The sequence below is a fragment of the Equus quagga genome, chromosome 18, assembly GCF_021613505.1.
Source record: "Equus quagga isolate Etosha38 chromosome 18, UCLA_HA_Equagga_1.0, whole genome shotgun sequence".
Taxonomy (NCBI): domain Eukaryota; kingdom Metazoa; phylum Chordata; class Mammalia; order Perissodactyla; family Equidae; genus Equus; species Equus quagga.
The window spans coordinates 14569384-14589617 of NC_060284.1; the positions used below are offsets into that span (position 1 = coordinate 14569384).

Here is a 20234-nt window from a genome sequence, read left to right on the forward strand (position 1 = left end):
AAAGGCTATATTTCCATTAATTTTATTGAGTGATTTTTATCTTTAAGGATGTTACTTAATGTCAGTTTCTTTAAAAGCCAGTCACAGGTAATAAATGATTACTTAATCCTTTCTAAAAGCCATGCTCCACCTGTTCTAAGAATTCTCAATGGTTTTGGTCAACACAAGAATCAAGAACAACAATAGGTGAGAGGACAAAACAATTTCGCCAGCATACTAATCCACTAAATGGATGCTCCACCACCTCTAGGAATCTATAGAGGAGGTTAAAGGGTTCCTTGGCTATTTTCAATATTTCAAAAATCTATAACTGTCATAACAAATTTCATAGCATTGACTCTCATTATTCTCAGTAGTTATGTTCTATAAAGTTGCCACAAACAGTGAAGTAACCAATACTGAACCATTTCTCCTAACGGAAATGCAGGGTTAAGTTCCTGCCAGCCCCTGTTCACATTTTTATCAGCCAATCGATACATAACCTTGTTCTATGTGTGTTTCTGTTTAAAGACACCTTATTTAATATATATCGTTGATTCATTAACAATGAACTAACCACCAACAGCACCATAACTCATACTTGAATGAAATTTATCTAACACATGTATTTTCTCCATAAGATACATGAAAACCTTATTGCACTTAGGAACACGAGACAGCACTTCAGCACTTGTTTGCGGTCATTTTAAATAGCAAACTCTCATCCCAAAAAACATAAAAATGCGAAAGACTTGGCACTAAATAGATCACAAAAGGAACACTGTTTACAGTATGAGACCTGAAAGAAAGCAGAGCACGACATTGTTCAACTTTAGTTGGAAATACGTGCCTTGGGTAACTCAAATTTTTCCCCACTCTGCAAATACCTGTGAAAGACCATTAACGTTCCAGGGCTATTGATTCAGGGGTTACAAATAATTTTAGCAAGTAGGTGAGTTCGTAAATATGAAACCTGCAAATAATGAGAATCAATCATATTTACATTGTTATCATTAGTTCTACCTATGTTTCTTTACTAGAACGTTATGTAGAAATGTTAATCTCAATGCTGATCAGAAGCATCAACACAATTGGTCTAGTAAACAAAACCTTTGAAAATATAGATTATGAGGGAAAATAATAAATGAGATCTTTTACAGGAAAAAGTTGGGAACTGTTATCCAGAAAATGTACATATGTAAAAAACACATAGAAGATAAACATATCTTAATTCTATTCCTCTGCCTAGGAAAATTTAATGTGTTAATATAGTTAGCCTGAGCTAGGATCATGCGTTTATAACACACGATAGTGCAAAAATATATTAAAGCATTCTTACAAGCATAGAACAATACAAAACTGCAAGCCCTCAGGACTTCAGTTTACTGTTCCATCTGCGTAGAATACTTTTCTGGTTAGTTCCCTCAATTCTTTCAGTTCTCTGCTCACTTATCACCAAATCAGGCTTCCCTGACCGCCACTCCCCACCTCTACACAACCACAGTTTCTATCCCCTTTACCCTACTTTCAGTTTTTTCCACAGCACTTATCACGGTCTGACATACACATTAGGTTGAGCCACATGAAACTGCCAGTTTTATAGGTCAAAAAATCGGTCAAATAACAGCAATTTAATAAAGTCCAATGGAATATTTGCTTGGGGCCTCCTACAACTTGAATATAAACTCCACTAGAAGAACTTTATCTGTTTTCTTCGCTTTTATAATTCAGAGCCTAGTCTACAACTTGATATTCAATACATATTTGTTAAATAAATGAATAATTACTAAACAATTATTATTAGACATATCCTTAATATAAAGTACAAATATACCTCAACCCATTTTAACAACCACATAATATCCTGGGGTAGTCCCTTCCATTCTTACTTACATGCACATTTTTTGAAACAAAATTCACACACAGTTTTGCATCCTGCTCCCCACCTCCAACCCTTAACATGTCATATAGTTAAAGTCTTAAAATTGTTAAGGGCTCTACAAAAACCTTATAAGCCTAATTTAACCACATTCATTCTGTTAGGAATGTAAATTCTAAATTTAAAGTGACTCTGAAAAAAAGTGCATTAAGATAAGCTTATGAAGCATACTTTATACAGAAAAGGAGGCTTATAATATGCTTTACTACTTTGCTATCACTCAATATAGCTTTAAGTGTTTTTTGTTTGTCTGTTTGTTTTTGAGGAAGATTAGCCCTGAGCTAACATGTGCCGCCAATTCCCCTCTTTGTTTGCTGAGGAAGACTGGCCCAGAGCCAACATCCGTGCCCATCTTCCTCTACTTTATATATGGGACGCCTGCCACAGCATGGCTTGACAAGCATTACCATGTCCACACCCAAGATCCGAACCGGCAAGCCCCGGGCCGCCAAAGCAGAACATTCGAACTTAACCGCTGCACCACCGGGCCGGCCCCAGCTTTAAGTGTTTTAATGTTACAATGAAAGATAATTTTAGATTTAGGCTAATCAATTCATTATTTAATTTTTTTCTAATAAACCTAATCAAGTTTTTAAATTTAAAAAAATGTTTAATCTGATGTTTTAATTTAAAAAAAGAAAAAACATCCTGTCAAAGAAAGTATGACACAAGGTGTAGGGGTGGGGAGGGTCTCATATTTTTTTTTTAATTCCTGTACATCTTTAAAAAAAATCATACCTGAAGATGCCATATCATAAATATAGCAGAAATCAATAAAGGCTAAAAGGGACACTTGCCAAAAACTCTAACGAGACATTTTGATATTCTGCTCAAGGCTACAGGATGGTTATAAATGCTGATTCTAAGATATTTCAATTGACCTAAGGAAAATTTTCTTAACTAAAAAACCATAGAGTAACTTGACACTGAGGTAGCAATGTTTATCAGAGAAATACACAAGTGCCAAATGCCAAATAAGTAATTATCAGAACTTCAGACTAAGCATATCCTTCAGGAACCATTGCCAAATACCACTTCATTCCACTGTTTTAAGGAGATGGCCCAATTTCCCACAGTAAGAAAACTCAGTTTTAAAAATTATTTACCAAGGAACACAGGACATCAGAAAACAAAGATGTCACGTCTCATCAAATTTCCCTACCAGAAGAGTTTTATGCTGTCCTGCCTTATCAGAGTCTAATTTCTGGTTTCAGTATCAAACACATACCATTAAAGTCCTTTATCCTTTTATATCTTTCTTTCTACAATAATACCCCTTCTCCCAATCAGTATGTTCATCGGAAGATAACACTATCAATATCTTATAGACAATACTTAAGTTGGATATTCCAAATTAAATCCTGCTTTATATCTAAACCACTTTTGATTTTTTTATTTTTCACTAAAAAATTTTTTATCTTTATCCAGAAGAAATAAATTAATGTAATTTCTGTTCATTTCTATGGAAATATCAGCATCAGTTTCATCATACAGAGCTGTGGAATTTCTATACACTGAGAGAAAAGTCAGTACAGACTAATATTTTAAACAAATTATACAAATACAAAAAGTAATCTTTTCCCTAGAAGAAAAAGGATAAAACTTTAATGATTCTGTAATTTCACAACAATAGTAAAAATATTTAGGTTTAAAATCTTTCAAAAGTTAACACTACATGATGTCATTTACATACAGTTCAAAATTAGAGAAAACTAATCTATTCTGTCAGAGGTTAGGATAAAGGTTAGCTCAGGTGCCAATCTTTAAAATAAAAAAAAAAAAAAAAGGAAACATCAGAAATACAAAAAAAAAAATTTGTTGAGAGGTACACTCAACAAAATAAATGGCCTAAACTCTTAAAAATGTCAAGGTCAAGAAACTTGAGGAACTGTTCCTGGTTACAGGCGTCTAGAGAGACAGGATAATTAAATACAATGCATCATCCTTGATTTTAAAAGGCTATGAAAGTAATTATTAGGATAAGTGACAAAATTTGATTATGACTATGAACTAGATAACATTACACTAATGTTAAATTTCCTGATTTTTATCATTGTAACTGTAATTATTTAAGAGAATATCTTAGTTCTTAAGGAAAAAAGTCTGGCAGTACTTAACCTGGATCTAGTTCCACTCTACGAAAACTACTCATTATAGCCTTTCATTACCTGAAAATAGTTGTCCCCTCCCATCCTCCCTTCATAAGTAAGTACTCTCAACTCCTTCAATGATTCTCAGACACTTTATCATCTGGGTTACCCTCCTCTTGACACATCCAATTTTTCATTTCCTGTTCTTAAAATGCAGCTTTCAGAAGCAAAGCCAACATTGTAAATGTGTGCTAACCAACATGGAATACATATTAGACCCCTTATTATGCACAGAATCCTATTAATGCAGCCTGGTACTTCATTTGTTTTTTCTTTTTTAAGCAACTCACACTGTTGGAGCTCTGAGATTATGCAAAACCAAGCTGCTAAAAGTCTCTATCAAATCCAGCTAGTTCTTCCCCCAAATGCAAAGGTTTCTCTTCTCAGTCCCCACATCATTTATACCCCTCTGAAGCTTTAACAAAGTCATCACTTCGCTCCTTCCTTTGAAACTCCCATCTTTGACCTCCATTTCCTTCTAGTGTTCTTCCTACCTCTGAGATAAATTCTCCAAGCCTCTTCCCCACCATTTTCTCATGCACTGTGACTCCTCCTCTCTGCTCCCCTCAAAATGTACGTGTCCCTTTCTAATCATCTCTCCGTACGTAAAATCATTATAACTCTCTTTCAGATCATTTTAACCTACAAAACAGTTTTATATCCCCAGGATCAATCTCCACCCCAAACTTCAGACTACCATATTCTGAGCACTCACTCTAGATATTCCCAAAGTCATTTTCTTCCCAGCCCCCCAAAATTATCTCCTCCTTAAGTCAACAACCTCAATGACAAATATATAATCACCCAAACTAAAAAGCTTTGAGGCATGTTAACTCTTTCCTTTTCCCACCAATATACAATCAACAAACCCTACTTATGCTACTTCTAAAATGTCTTGAAAAAAACTGTCTACTCTTTCTGTCCTATTGTTATTGTTCCAGTGCAGGCCATCATCACTCCCATTTAAACAAGTGTAAGAGCCTAATTAGTCTTTCATTCCATTCTATTCCTTATCGGCTCACAAACATATGTCTTAATAAACACAGCCCTAATTGATTTTTCAGTCCCCCAATTGGGGAAAAAAAAAAAGAATGACTTTCCCCTCATCTCCAATTCCTAGAAACTTCTTCCTTAAAGCCGAATTCAATGATCCATCAGAATTAACTGAGCTCTTTTTTGCTCCCATAATGCTTAATTCTTCTATCAGAATTTACAACATATAGTTTGATATGTCTATATTCTCTACTTCATTATAGGTTCCTTCAAGGAACAGTGCAATTCATGTTTAATTCTTTTAATACAGTGCCTTAAAATTGGTGAACTGAACAGAATTCTGCTCATAGAACTTTTTTGACTGAATTCCATAACTTTTCTTAATTCCTCACTTTTAAGCAACTCACACTATAGGTTCCTACCTGCTATTTCAGGCAAAATTTTCAGTTGCTTTAGTCATCTATCCTTGCCAGCTGAGTTGTTTGGAAATTTTATAAGCACAACTGTATACTTATCCAAAGCATTAATAAAAATATTAAAATATACAAGGACAAAAATAGCCTATTAGCCTATAGGCTAATCTTCCTCAAATAAAATAAAAAAGTATTTTTTCTTGAAGCTCTTGTAATGTTTAAGAGAATTTTAACATTATACATCTGTAGCCTTTTATGATTCTAAATTTAAAATAGTAACTGACTTCAAACTTACGACTTTAAGCTTAAAGGTATGAGATTTGATTTGGTTAATAAGGAATATTGAAATGTTTAAGAGAATCTGTGACTCACTATATTTACATGTTTCATTTATTAACTTTAAAAGAGTTTTAAGTATTTGGGAAAGTCCTGCTTGTTGAAATTTTACATTATTCTGTAAGGCATATAAAGTGCTAAAAATTAAAATAAAACCTGGTAATATTAAATGTATAAATATAAGGAATGTAATTAAGGTAAGCAGGAGTAGTAATAGTAGTACTAACAGCTAACATTCAAAGAGCCTTTTCCTAGTGCCCACCATTGTTCCAAGTACTTTAGCGTATAAGCTCAATCATTCAAAAAATAATCACTAAGCAGCCACCATGACCTAGGTACCATTCCAGCCTCTGAGAACTAAGTCAGTAAACAAAACATAACTTCGACCTTCACGAATCTTATATTTTAATGAGAAGAGACAAACAATAAATATCAGGTATGATAATTACTATGAAGAAAAATAACCAGGGAACGTGAAGGAAGGAGGTGCTATTTTAGATGGCATAATGAGGGGCACACCAGTGAGCACCATTCACACGCAAGTCTGTAAATGATGCCCCTTGGAAACTGCTTCATCAGGGAAAACCTCTCTAGACCAGGTGACATCTGAACCTGAGAAGTGAGGGAGCAAGCTGTGCAAATATATAAGAGTCTTACAGGAAAAGAAAACAAGTACAAAGGCCAATTTGCCTGAGAAGGGTATTGTAAGGGAGATTTAATCTGTTCGACTAGAACTACTAAAATATATTAATCCAAATGTCTTCCCCTACACCTGCCCAAAAAAATAAAAATATTCTTAGTTTATATTAAACTTGCTAGATTTACTAACAGAATAAAATGTATAAGTCAAACTTAAAGACAAGTGGGTTTTTTGTCTTTTGGGGTTTTTTCCCTCCCCAAATCCCCCCAGTGCATAATTGTATATCTTAGTTGCAGGTCCTTCTAGCTGTGGCATGTGGGACGCTGCCTCAAAGTGGCCTGACGAGCGGTGCCATGTCCACACCCAGGATCTAAACCAGCGAAACCCTTGGACCACCGAAGGCGAGCATGCGAACTTAACCACTCGGCCACGGGGCCAGCCCTAAAGACAAGTTTTTTTAATTTATTAATTACTCAATACTATTTTACCAAAAACTGTAAATGGTCTTCTCTACAGCCAAAAGCAGCCATGGACATCAAGAAACACCACCACTTCAATGCTCTAAGTAACTCATTTGAACTAGAAATCTAAATTTATTTAATGAAACTAGATGCTCTTTATCACATATCATGGAATAAAATTTACTCTCTAAATAGGATTGTCTCCCTTTCAGTATGAAAATCATTTTCCTAGATATGAGAAGAGATATGAGTAGTTCTGTTTAATGTTATCTCCCCAATAAATGCACCTCTTTCTTCCTTACTGATCTTGCTCTGAATTCAGCTAAAACTAGCCCTTTTTGTCGCCCTTAAGCATTTTTTGCAAGCTTTAACTCTTTCAGAGCTCTATCCTCCCCACATACTTACTGACATGAGTTTTTTGTATTAACCATTAGTTATGTACCATCAGTTATGTGAGAATTGATATATTTTCTTTTAAAATTTATTAGAAATTACTTGTGTGGAAGTCAGAATTTCTTCAGATGACTCACATTTTTCTCCCGTCAACGGAAATTTTTCATAATTTTAATAACAGGTTTCATTTTTTAAGCACCTCCTATCAACAGTGATTGTTTACACTATCTGTGATCATTACCAAATTTTTTTCTGAACTTTCTGAAACCTGCTTTTCTGTGAATTCCCCCCTAATATAAACTTCATGGTTATACAGTCACTACTTTTTGATTCCCATGACTTCCATTTCTAGCTGGGAGACAAAGAACAGTGTTTGGAAAAGCACGGGCTTTCTAGTCAGACAGATAACGTCACTCCTCTCACCTTCCATTTCTCGACATCTATAAAAACAAGTATCATTTATTGAACACCTATTTTATATCAAGGACCTTATACATTCTACATATAAGGAGAAGGTACCATATCCTTTATAATCAGGAAAACAAAGGCTTAGAGATAAGTAACTTGCTTAAAGTTACAGAGCTCCTAAGTGCTAGAGCCAGGATTGAAATCCAGGTCTCCCATTCCAAGCCCACGTCCTTTTTACTACACCACAAAGAAGTGACTATAAAATGGGGCCACTTGCCCAAAAGAGATGTTCAAAACTGGTTAATTCCGTATGTCCCTCAATGGTCAAAATAAATTTCACACCAGCAATTCTCTTCAACTTTTAGGAGATTAAACTGCTAGCAAAGAATTTGTCAAAAGCTCTGATAATCTTTATTATTAGTGCAATGTTTAATTAATCCAGTAATTAAAACCAAAAACTATAATACATTATGCCAAGCATATTCTTCAGATATTTTTGTGTTAAAAGAGCCTTACCCACAACCACAAAACCCAGGGTTAGAGACACAAAAAGCCAAGTAGCTGAACTACCTTATTCAGCATACGATGTTATTCATCCTCAAAATTCTCAAAATTATGTGGAGAAAAAGCTTAAACTGTCATTCTTGTGAAGTATTCAGATCAAGATGACACAAATACTTACAGTAGTTTTCCAGAAACCAAGCAACCACCAAACAGACAATGAGAACTCTATAGTTGCCAACATCATCATGGAACCATAGCTCCTCTTAATTATCTTCTGTCTCTCTTCTCCTGATTTCCTCTTCATACACTAGATTTTTTTTTTTAACTTCGTTTCTTTTTATTTCTGGGTAGTGTCCCATTGGATTAAAAGATCAAATTCTGTTTATTCCCTCATCTGTTGATGGACACTCAGATTAGTTCCAGTTTGGGGCTGTTACAAACAATGCTGCTATGAACATTCACGTATAAGTCCATGCATACAGTAGATTTTAAATAACCAATTAAGTGAATGAAAGGACGTTTCCTAGGCCTAAACACTACCATTCACATCACTTTAAATCCTACAGATCAGGTGAGTTGATCTCGTGAACACAAAGAGCTAGAATACCAATTTTTTTCAGTTTCTTTTACTTTTTTATGCTTTTTGGTGAGGAAGATTCCTCCTAAGCTAACATCTATTACCAATCTTCCTCCTTTTTTTTTCCTCCCCAAAGCCTCAGTACAGAGTTTTATATCCTAATCCGTAAATCCTTCTAGTTCTTCTATGTGGGACGCGCCAAAGCATGACTTGATGAGTGGTGTGTAGGTCCGTGCCCAGGATCCAAACATGCAAACCCCGGGCCGCTGAATCGGAGCTTGTGAACTTAACCACTTGGCCACAGGGCCGGCCCTCAGTTTCTTAAAGGTAAAAAAAGGCTTATGGATTACAGTTTATAACCTTACAACTAAGCTGTAGTAAGGTACTATATTAAAGGATTCTAAAATGCACCAGCTGAGTTTTTAAAAACCTATGAAAGGCTGAAGGTGAGAATGACTTTAAAAAGGCAAAAGAAATCATTTTGGACTGAGGGAAACATTCTAAAACTGAACTGTGGGGATGAATGCACAACACTGTAAATTTACTAAAAATCAGTGAATTGTGCACTTAAAAAGAATGTGACCCAGAAATCCTTCCCGGAAAACCTGTAATTAATAAGGTGACCAGAATACTCCTTCCTTATAGTACTTCCTTGAAATTAACACAAGCATTTAGATCTATTATTCTGCATGTCCTACCTGAATTGAACCCCTAAGTGTAATTTTAGCATATCAGGGCCTCTAGGTACTGAACTACATTGCGGTCTCTTTAATACAGTCTTTGAACACGACACTTACCACTGTGCAAAATTTTAAATGAAACACTAACCAGTAAGGGCAGCCTTACTAAAACTGTATGCAAAAAACAAAATGTATAAGGGAACAAAGAGTCTGAATAAAACCTTGATGAATAAACTTAAGGGATTTCTATTTTTAAAGAACGAACTATTCAAATCACAGCTTCCAGTTCTGTTTTTGTGTCTAAAACAATTATTTTAGCAAAAATAGTCCTTGAATCTAAGACCTGGAAGAAAATTCAAATATCATTGTAAAATGTGACACAAAAAATTCATTAGAATATATACTATGGTGCTAGAACAAGGGAGGACACATATATATACACATAAATAGTCCTGATGATAGCACCTCAAACTCCAAAAGCAGAGTTTGAATGCTTGGGTTCATGTCTCAAACCTTGTATTAACACCTGTGTAACACTGAGCAAGATACTTAACCACTCTGCTTTAACTTGCTCATTTGCAGAATTTTTGAGGTTGTCATGAGGACTTCATGATAATACAGTATTTATATGTATCTAGCACACAGTAAATGTTCAGTAAACTTTAATTTATTAGTACTACTTTAATAATAGTTTTAAAAATCATCTAGAGCAGTCCTTCACCATCTTCAATATACATTCAAACTGCCTGGAAATTTAGTTAAAAAGAGATTCTGTTGTTCCAAAGGTCTAGGTGGGGCCTGAAATTTGCATTGCTAACAAGTTCCCAGACAGGTGCTAAGGAAGGACGCTTCTGAGTTACAAGGATGGTTTTCAAACTTTAGCACATATCAGAATCACTTGGAGGGCTGGTTTAAAATACAGATTTCTGGGGGCCGGCAGGGTTGCATAGTGGTTGTTTGCACACTTCGCTTTGGTAGCCCGGGGTTCACAGGTTCAGATCCTGGGCGCAGACCTAGCACTGCTTGTCAGGCCATGCTGCAGCAGCATCCCACATGAAACAGAGGAAGACTGGCACAGATGTTAGCTCAGCAACAATCCTCCTCAAGCAAAAAAGAGGAAGATTGGCAACTGACGTTAGCTCAGGGCCAATCTTCCTCACTTAAAAAAACAAAATAAAACAGATTTCTGGGTTCCACCCTAGAGTTTGAGAGAACATGCATGTATAACAAGTTCCCAAGTGACGCTATGCTATTCCCAGGACCATATTTTGAGAAGTACTGCTCAAAGGTTCTCAGCTGGGATGTACCTCAGAATCACTTGTGGAGTTTTTGTTTGTTTTTAAATGTAGGTGCCCTGACTATATCCTGGTATTGGTTCTCAAAGTTTGGTCCCCTGACCTAGTAAATCTGAAACTCTAGGGGTGGTGCCCAGCCATCCATTATTTTAAAAAAAAAAAAAAAAAACCTTCAAGGCGAATATGATGCATACTGAATTTTGAGAACTACTGTCTTTCAGTTAAAAATGAATCAGAATTTCCTTGGTGACATTTTGCTACCTATAGAAAGAAAAGTATCTACTTATCTATATACGTGGCTTAGGTCAAATGGAAAATGTCCTGACTCACTCACCAAGTAAGAAGAGCATTTATGCAAACTCAGTGGTAACTCCCTAACCGTTACAAATGTTAATTACTCTCTCCTCCATTCTTCATGAGATAACATTCTCCTATAACATGATGTTCCCCCAAAGTCAGAAATTTAACATCTCCAGGCAAAAAGAAATCTTTTTTTAGAAATTAGGCTAAAAGTTTGCATAACATTTAATTTCCACAAAAGCTCAGCAAATAAAAGATCACTAGAGTCTGAAATGTAGGTATGTATTACTCTTAAATTATTCTTGAACAAAACATCCAATTTCAACAGTTACAGGCCATTTATAATATTCTGGCCCTAACATTACTGACAGTAACCAAAATTTGTTTACAAAGGAAATTAAGTGTATCTTTCAAACTAACCATGGGACTTCTGTGAAATAAGAATTAAGCATAGGAACACAGTAATAAATCTTTCACTATGCCTTTCTTTAAAATTAAGAAAGTGAAATGGGAGGGGTAGAAAAGAAAAAAGAATTTCTGATAAGAAAGTTGCACTTACACTTGAAGTCAGCCTGAAAAAGGATACTAACTAGGTACGGCTCTCAGCTGACTCTCAATTTTTAGTAGTCTATAATTCGATTTTATAATCTGCACACTGTAATGTTATACTGTTCATAAACACAAAATAAACATTTTAAAATATTTAAACTTAAATTGGGGCTTTTTTCTTGGGGGGAGGGGCACTCACAACATTCTCTGAAGTGACAGAGGATGCCACAAGGTGTCTCATAAAAGTTGGAATAGGAATCACTGCTTGAAAAGAATTCCAAGAATGAAAAGGAAGCTGCCAAGTCATAGCATAGAAGCCCAAAAAGCTATTAGCTGGTCAGGAATGCTGTACCAAAGTTTTCAAAACAAAATTTTTAACTGAAAAAAAAAGCTGAGGTACTGTTGTAGGCCATTAATGACATAAATTAAAAGTATCATGTTTGCCCAAATAACATTAAAACAAACAGGGTCCACACCACAATCTGAAAACAAGGCTTTTCTTTGATGTTTGTCCCTTTCTAAGAGTTCTTGAAAATTATGAATGCCATGAGAAAAATGTCTAAGTCAAGCGCTGAGATCTCCAGGTATAAATCAGATTGAGTTCTAGGATTTCTCAAGGAACTCATATCAAAACAGGATAAAGATGTAATAATATTTACAAAGGAAATCAAAGTTCAAAAGCACACAAAATTCTTCTGTGATAATAGACATCAAAATAGTGGTTTCCCATGGCGAGAGGGGTTAATGACCAGAATACAGCACAAGACAGTTTCTGGGGTTTTGATAATGTTCTGCTTCTTAGTAATGATTACACAGGTGTGTTCACATTGCTAAAATTCACTGAACTGTACACTTATGAGAACTTTCTGTGTGTATTATACTTTACTCATATTCACATTTTTAAAAAGCAGGAAGGGAAAAAAAGGAAATTTCTCCCTAAGGAAATGAAACGTACTACTGCAAAACAACACTGAAAATTTCTATTTAGTAGAGAGAATTAAGAATTACAGGTTTGGGATGGGGAGTAGAGAGTTAACATAGTTAAGTATTACAAAGCTCCTCAAGAGCTATCACTAGATAAATCTCACAAACACACACACACACACACACACACACACCTTTTTCAGGATCCTGATACTTCCCTGTATAATACAACCAAGCCAAACAAAGCATTATCTCACTTTATTTATGAAACACATAAATCTGCTTTCTAATGGAGAAGTGTACATACAAAAACTGCAGGAGCTGTTTTCCTTAAACTTCTGACCAATTAAAAAAAAATTACTAGTAAGGAGGGTAAATAAGTGCCACAATACAATCAGCTACTGCTATTGCCTGGACCACATCAGTGACATTTCGCAAAATCAACTCTTTCCTTATGGGGTAGCAGGCTTCCAGGAGAAACAGAAGGTATAAATTATGTTCCAATCCCTTTAAGTCTCATCCCAATCCATAGTTAGAAGGAAATCTAATGACTTCAAGTTCTTCACCTGCAATTCTTTTTATGTGATCCCCAAGCACAGGACGCATGTGTTTTCAAATATTTATTATGGTTTCACATTCACAAAGTTAATCTGTTTTTCACTTCCTAGTAGTAATGTAAAAATCACTCCAATCTGTAAACAGCAAAAAATGTTAGTCTTTATTTAATAAAATAATAGCTTTGGACCCACCATAGTTTTAAAATGTTAAAATTTAAATATCTCACTTTCTAAAAATTATTTTAAGATCATGAATAATTACTTCATAAGGGAAAAAACCACACCTTCATAAAGAATAAGAACCTTCAATATTAAAAATGCTCTTCCTGGTACGGATGCCCTCACTAATGCTCACCTGGAATTTCTTATTCATTATTAAATTTCAGTAAATGCACCACACAGCCGTGCCATTAGTAACAGCTGAAGAAGTAACTGTACTGTGATCCTGTAATTTGAGTCCAGAAGTGCCAATTAGCTTTTTCATTAATATGTTAGAGGTGTATGATGTCAAGGTTTATATTACTATTTAACAAAGGAAACACACTAAGCACACATCCTAAATTGTTGATCTTAGAAGTTTATTTCTCTAATTCCACAAAATCTACCAAAGTAGTTTTTTTCTTTATAAGCCATTAGGACTGTACTCTTAAGTAATTTCATATTTTGTCCAAGAAAGGAAAAATTGCTTCATTTAATCCTACTAAATTCTGGGGTATGGGAAAAGAATTTTTCAAATTTTGGCTGACAAGAAAAGAAATTACAAAACATTGTTTTGTACAAATAAGCTTTATTAACTTCAATTTATAAAGTGCTCTTAAAAATCAATAAGAAAGCAAACACCAAAATAGAGACCAAGACAAAAGATATTAAACATGTCAGAAGAATCATCTAAAAAACAATACTAATTTTTTTTAAGTTTTGGATAAAAATAAACAATTTAAAATGTAGAAATGAAATATAAGAAAACAATGGGAAAATAATTATTTAATAAGTAGAGTTTAGACAATTACCAATTTAGAGGAAAATCTTTACAGTCTCATTTCACACCAATCCAGATAAGATAAAAAGTTAAATTTATTTAAATCTAACTTAGAAAAACTAGAAGAAAGAGTATTAAATAAGTATTATTTGTTTATTACATTTCTGGAGGAAGAATTTCATAAGGTCAGGAGTAGAACAAAATTAGGTCAAAAGATTTGATTACATTAATTTTAAAATTCTGTTTATCTTAAAAACTCACAAAAGAAATACATCTATTAAGCATAAAGTAATGTTTCACCTCAGAAATAATCTAAGAAAAAAGGAGTATGACTTACACCCTATCAAGTTTTTATAAATGATATTTAATACTGAGGTATATAAGCAACAGCTAGTCCAAGGTGAATATAAACTGATCCGTTTGATAAATATTGCAACAATGTTTTAAAAGCCTTTAAAATTTATCTAAAAATCACTTCCGGCAATATACTACAAGATGGCAATACACTATCCCGCAATATACTACATATAGGAAACACCGTTATGTATGCTTTTCACACTGTTTTTATATATGCAAAAAATTAGAAAAGGGGAATGAGACTTCTACACACAGAACATCATACTACCGTTTCTAACGATGGTTATGAAGACTCACTGTGAGACTGGGAAAATGTTACCTAACATTAGGTTAGAAAGCAGGACACGAAATTAAATGTATGTTTTATTTGCAAATACGTAAAAGATATATTTTAAAATAATGCATGAAATATACCAAAATGTTAATATGATTACATTAACTCCCAAGACTTAAAACACACACACATACATACACCTTATATCGGAGTCAAATACTATCTACCATTGCTCTACTACTGAACGGAGCATAAGTTTAAAGAAATATATTAGAAGAGACTGAGAAGGCAAGCAAAAAAATCCACTACAAAACGAAACATTTCTCACCTCAGGACACTCAGCTGTGCTAAGTGTGGAGCCTCAATATCAGGTTCAAAACTACAGAACTGAATCATACAGACAAGATCATTTACCAATTCTAATTCTCGGATTTGAAAATTCCATCAAGAAAGGCGCTAGTCTTTAGACAACTGGTTATTTATTACAAATATCAAATATTAAATGTACTAGAGCCTTATTTGGGAGGCAATCTCTTGAAATATTAAATAAGGAAATAAGTAAACAGATAAAAGCAGTAAAATAGAACAAAGGAAATTCCATACACAGAGCACTATTTTTATTTGGTATCATCGGATGAGTTCTATAAGCAAATTTTCTAAAAAACTGAAACACATTAATTAAGAAAGATTTGAAAAGTTACCCTTGTAACAATCTTTTAAAAAGATGTCAATTTCTTACTTCCTTAAATACAGTACGTAGACTAAAAGTTCACTTATGAAGGTCATCATTGTGACACACCATGTAATATACTGCTCTACAAATATTATGATTCCCTCAGAAGTTAATGATTATAGGACTGTATGTCTCTATGTAACGCCCTTAAAACACTATTCTTCCGTAGTTCCATCTACTTTTAAACAGCTCTTCTTCCTTTTCGCTTGAAATAAGATGACACCTCAGCTGTCAGTGTGCCTAACTCCAATGGCCAACCCTGAGGATTATAATCTGTAGCTAAAAAAATCAGATAACCAACTCTACTGGTGCTGCAAAACCTAAAGTTTATACTCCAATTAATAGTTTCTGAATAAAGACCATAGGCTTAGGGCCAGACGCATTGCCGAGTGGTTAAGTTCGCACGCTCTGCTGCGGTGGCCCAGGGTTTCACCGGTTCGGATCCCAGGCGCAGACATGGTACTGCTAGTCAAGCCATGCTGAGGCAGCGTCCCACATGCCACAACTAGAAGGACCCACAACTGAAAATGTACAACTGTGTACCAGGGGGCTTTGGAAGAAAAAGGGAAAAAAAAAAAAAAAGACTACAGGCTTATTATACTTGGTTAGTTATTTGGAAGGCTCAAGATCTCTGCTGTTTGAAATGGCTGAGATCGTTAGCACTCAAAAAACGTTCGATGAATTACTGACTGTAACATTAATATACTGGAGTTCCCCCAAAATAATAATAACCAAATAGTTTGAAAGTCTCCTCAGGGAAAGTTACTCAACTCACTTGTTTCTGACAAGACAAAAATTACCTAAATGTATGAGAAAGAACAGCTGAAAAGAAAAAAACAAAAAGAGGCAAGAAGGACAAGTTCAAATAAAATACCAAAGTCCATAATTCCATGGTTTTAGAAGACTCAGGACTTTGGGAAATATTTACTGATATTGTTTTTTAAAGTATAATTACAGTGGTTATCAGAGTATTAACTACAGAAACTTGCACCAAAGTGTATATCACATCCATATTCAATATTACTTTAAAAATCAAAATGTCTCCCAGCAAATATTCCTTGTAGTTAAATCCAGACTGAATTTTCATGTGAAACTAGACAGATTTTTTTGAAAGCACCTGTAACATACCTTCACTGATATTTCTGGTCATGTAACTTACTGTAATCTCTCTTGGACATTGGTTCAAGAAGATGTAAAAAATAAAACATATTCCTGATATAATTAATATGTAACATAGGTATTACACTGTACCGTTTACAAAGTTACAGGTCTATGGACATCAGCATTGTATCAGATCTTAATGAAAAAACCCAAGTGAGAACAAATCATATTATATTATCATACCACTGTTATCAAATTCCTCTTATCACTGAAGCTCATTAGCTCTCATAGATCACTTCTATGACAGTAATAAATAAGAAGAAGGAAAATAACTTCTTGGTTATTTACATTTTACTCACGCAAGCTCAAATCATGTAAGATACATTTCATTAGATTTTCTGAGTAAATTTCTACCCAGTACCTCAGGCAATTCAGTGTCTGTAAAAGACTGGCGATTCCCATGATCTGCTACCAAAAACGGTTTATATAACAAACTTGTGGGCCAGCCCCATGGCCTACTGGTTAGGTTCAGTGTGCTCCACTTCAGCAGCCTGGGGTAGGTTCCCAGGTTCCTCAGCAGCGGCCATGCTGTGGCAGCGACCCACATAACACAAAAGAGGAAGACTGGTACAGATGTTAGCTCAGGGAAAATCTTCCTCAGGAAAAAAACAAAAATTGTAAGAATAAGAAACATGTATTGCTGCAAGGATCAGATGTGAACGTGAACTACCAAAAGCCCAATTACCAAGCAAAACTGTGTAGATACCTTTGCACAGACCATTATAGAACTGTTACCTTTGAATCCATTGTCATTTTCACAATTTCCTACTTCTAAAAATAATAAAATGTAAACAACAAATGTTACTTAAGAGAGCTTTACCTAAGAATTCACAAAGTTTCAATTAAATATCAACTTCAGTAGCCAACTTTTTATGACAGGTGCTATCTATCAAGAAATTTGGGGTTGGACTGAAAATTGTCTAAAAAATTTATTTAAGAGGAAAAAAATGCCTCCAATACTGATTCTCGATTCTGGTCAACCATCAGGTGCCTGCCTATTCTTGGACCACAGCTCCGTCAACCTTCAGCCATCTTCTCTTTTCTACACACTTTCTCCAACTCCATTTCAACATTAACCTATTACACCCCCATGTCTCCTTTTTCCTCTTTCTCATATCGCACCTCTCGACACTCACTTTTGTTCCCCAACATTCCTAGTTGAACTATTACAGTAGAAAACCACAATGCCCAAGAAGAGTGGACATTATTTTTTTTATGTGATAGGTCTGATAATATTGCTGGTAGGTGTGTGGGGAAAAAACACAAGAAACGATCACAAAATGCTGCTTAGCAATTTTTGAGTACAACATGTACATCTGCTTGCATTAATTAATGTATCTGCCACTCTCCAGTTAAACTCACTGAATTGCATGGTCAGAACTATTACTTTAATTGAGCCGTTAACTTTCAAAACTTCTGGAAAGGGGCTGGCCTGGTGGCATAGCAGTTAAGTTTGTGTGCTCCACTTTGGGGGCCCGGGGTTCACAGGTTCAGATCCTGGGCACGGACCTATACACTGCTCATCAAGCCACGCTGCGGCAGCATCCCACATAAAATAGAGGAAGATTGGTACCGAGGTTAGTTCAGTGACAACCTTCCTCAAGCAAAAAGAGGAAGACTGGCAACAGATGTTAGCTCAGGGCCAATCTTCCTCACCAAAACAAAAAAAAAAAGCTTCTGGAAAACTCCTATACACATACTTGGGTTACAGTTTAGAATACATAACTATTACAAAATATAAACATATGAATATAAGGGTAAATATATAACACAAATATTGAACATAAAACTAAAACAAGTGTCAAAACATTTCTTTAAATCCTATTTTACATGGACTTTATTTTTGTGCAAAGCTACCAGCATACTAAATCTCTAGCGCAAATGCTGCTACTACTCACAAAACTATACTACCAAAAAGTCTGTACAAACAGAAAGCAGCATACATATGAGTCAACACCATAGGCATATATCACTAAATAAAAATTTAACTGAGTAGAAAAAATTTTACTGATTGCTAATGTGACAGTCTAAAAACAACACCCCTCCACTTCCTCTTCTTCATTTAAAAAAAAAAACCATGGAAAATACCTGGAGAAAAACACAGCTACCGCTAAGAGTGGGTAAAGAGATGTAAGACCGAGGAAGGCAACTGGGTAGACAGAGTGTAAGAGGGAGCATTTCACTCTTTACGCTTTTCTGTATTAACTGTAGAGGCAAACAACACTTTGGTAGTTTAAAAAAGAAAACAAATTATGAATGGATTACCTACTTATCTGATTAGTTTTGTAATTAACGCCCCACTACGAAGACTAAATAAATCCAAGGACTGCTCAAGAATATGAAAAAAGTATACTGTAAGCTAATTTTGGATAAGATATTGGAGATCTGGAGAAAAACTAATTTCATGTCAAACTCATTTCAGGAAAAACTGAACTCAAACTTTGATACCAAAGTTGATGAAGAGAAGTTTGCTTTTAATTAAAAATTTGACTTAAAACATTCCACTCTTACCTTAAATATGTAACCTAAAACAACCATCCCTGAACATCAAAGATGGCAACCTCCTAACACAGGAGTAATCAAAATTTTATCGATAAGTATGAGTTAGTAGAAAAAGTATGAGTAGTACAAAAAGATTAAAAGCACGATTTTATCCTGACATCACGTACTGTCACAGATAGAAGCGATCCCTCCAAATACTGCCAAAAGTTACTGTAAATACAAAGTACGTTAGAGTGATGAGGAAGTTATCAATGACCAAATAAACGGGAGCACACGATGCCCCGAGGAGAAGCGGAGGGCGCCCTGCTTGGAGCGTCTGAGAACCGCCAGCGGAGAAAGGTACCGCTGCCGACACAGCGACAGAACAGTTAACAGGTCTGGAATTCTTTAGAAAATGGCAACAAGGGGGAAAACTGACAAGAACGTTTGTTAGTGAGAGGAACGGCATCCAGCGGGACGGTCGCGTGCGCGCCAGCCGGCTCGGGACTCCCAGCGAGCGGGCCGGGGTGGAACTATCCCCGCGCGGGGGAGCGGGAGCCCTGACGGAGGCTTCTGCAGGTGGCCGAGCGCCCGCAGGGGGGTGGGGAGGAGGACCGTGCCGCCTCAATGGGGTCAACGTATCCCTTCAAGACTAGACGAAGCTGACACAGCACGTCTCCCGGCACCAAGAGGCACTCGCCCCCGGCCCCTCCCTAACAACTTGCCTGGTAGAAAGAGTTGCGGGTCCCAGGCCCCCGGAACCCAAGGCTCCGCCATCCAGGACAACCGCTCTGCCAACAAGGTCCCGCGAGAATCGAGCGCTCTCGCGATACAAACCCTCTAGCATCTCGCGAGTTTCGTCTCGAACCAACATGGCGGTGCAGAGAAATCAGTATTTCGGAACTTAAAAAGTGCTTCATTAACGGACTGGAGAACGTGTATAACAGAGAAAGAGCAGCAAGTCTTTTCCCCCTAATATTTCTCATCCGACTTCCCCTACTCGAGAAGAAAAGCGGCAAAGAACCCTAAAACCTCCGCCGACCACTGTTATCCTACACAGACACAGCATCCCCCTGCCTCGGCCAGCCTCCCTGCCTCGGCCAGCCTCCCTGCCTCGGCCAGCCTCCCTGCCTCGGCCAGCCTCCCTGCCT

General features: G+C 35.9%; 1 protein-coding gene across 7 annotated transcripts in view; it reads right to left on the reverse strand.

Moving 5' to 3' along the window:
• ZZZ3 (zinc finger ZZ-type containing 3) overlaps positions 1-20234 on the reverse strand; it is a 117255-nt gene that overhangs the window by 96530 nt on the left and 491 nt on the right. The gene's annotated exons all lie outside the window — the stretch shown is intronic.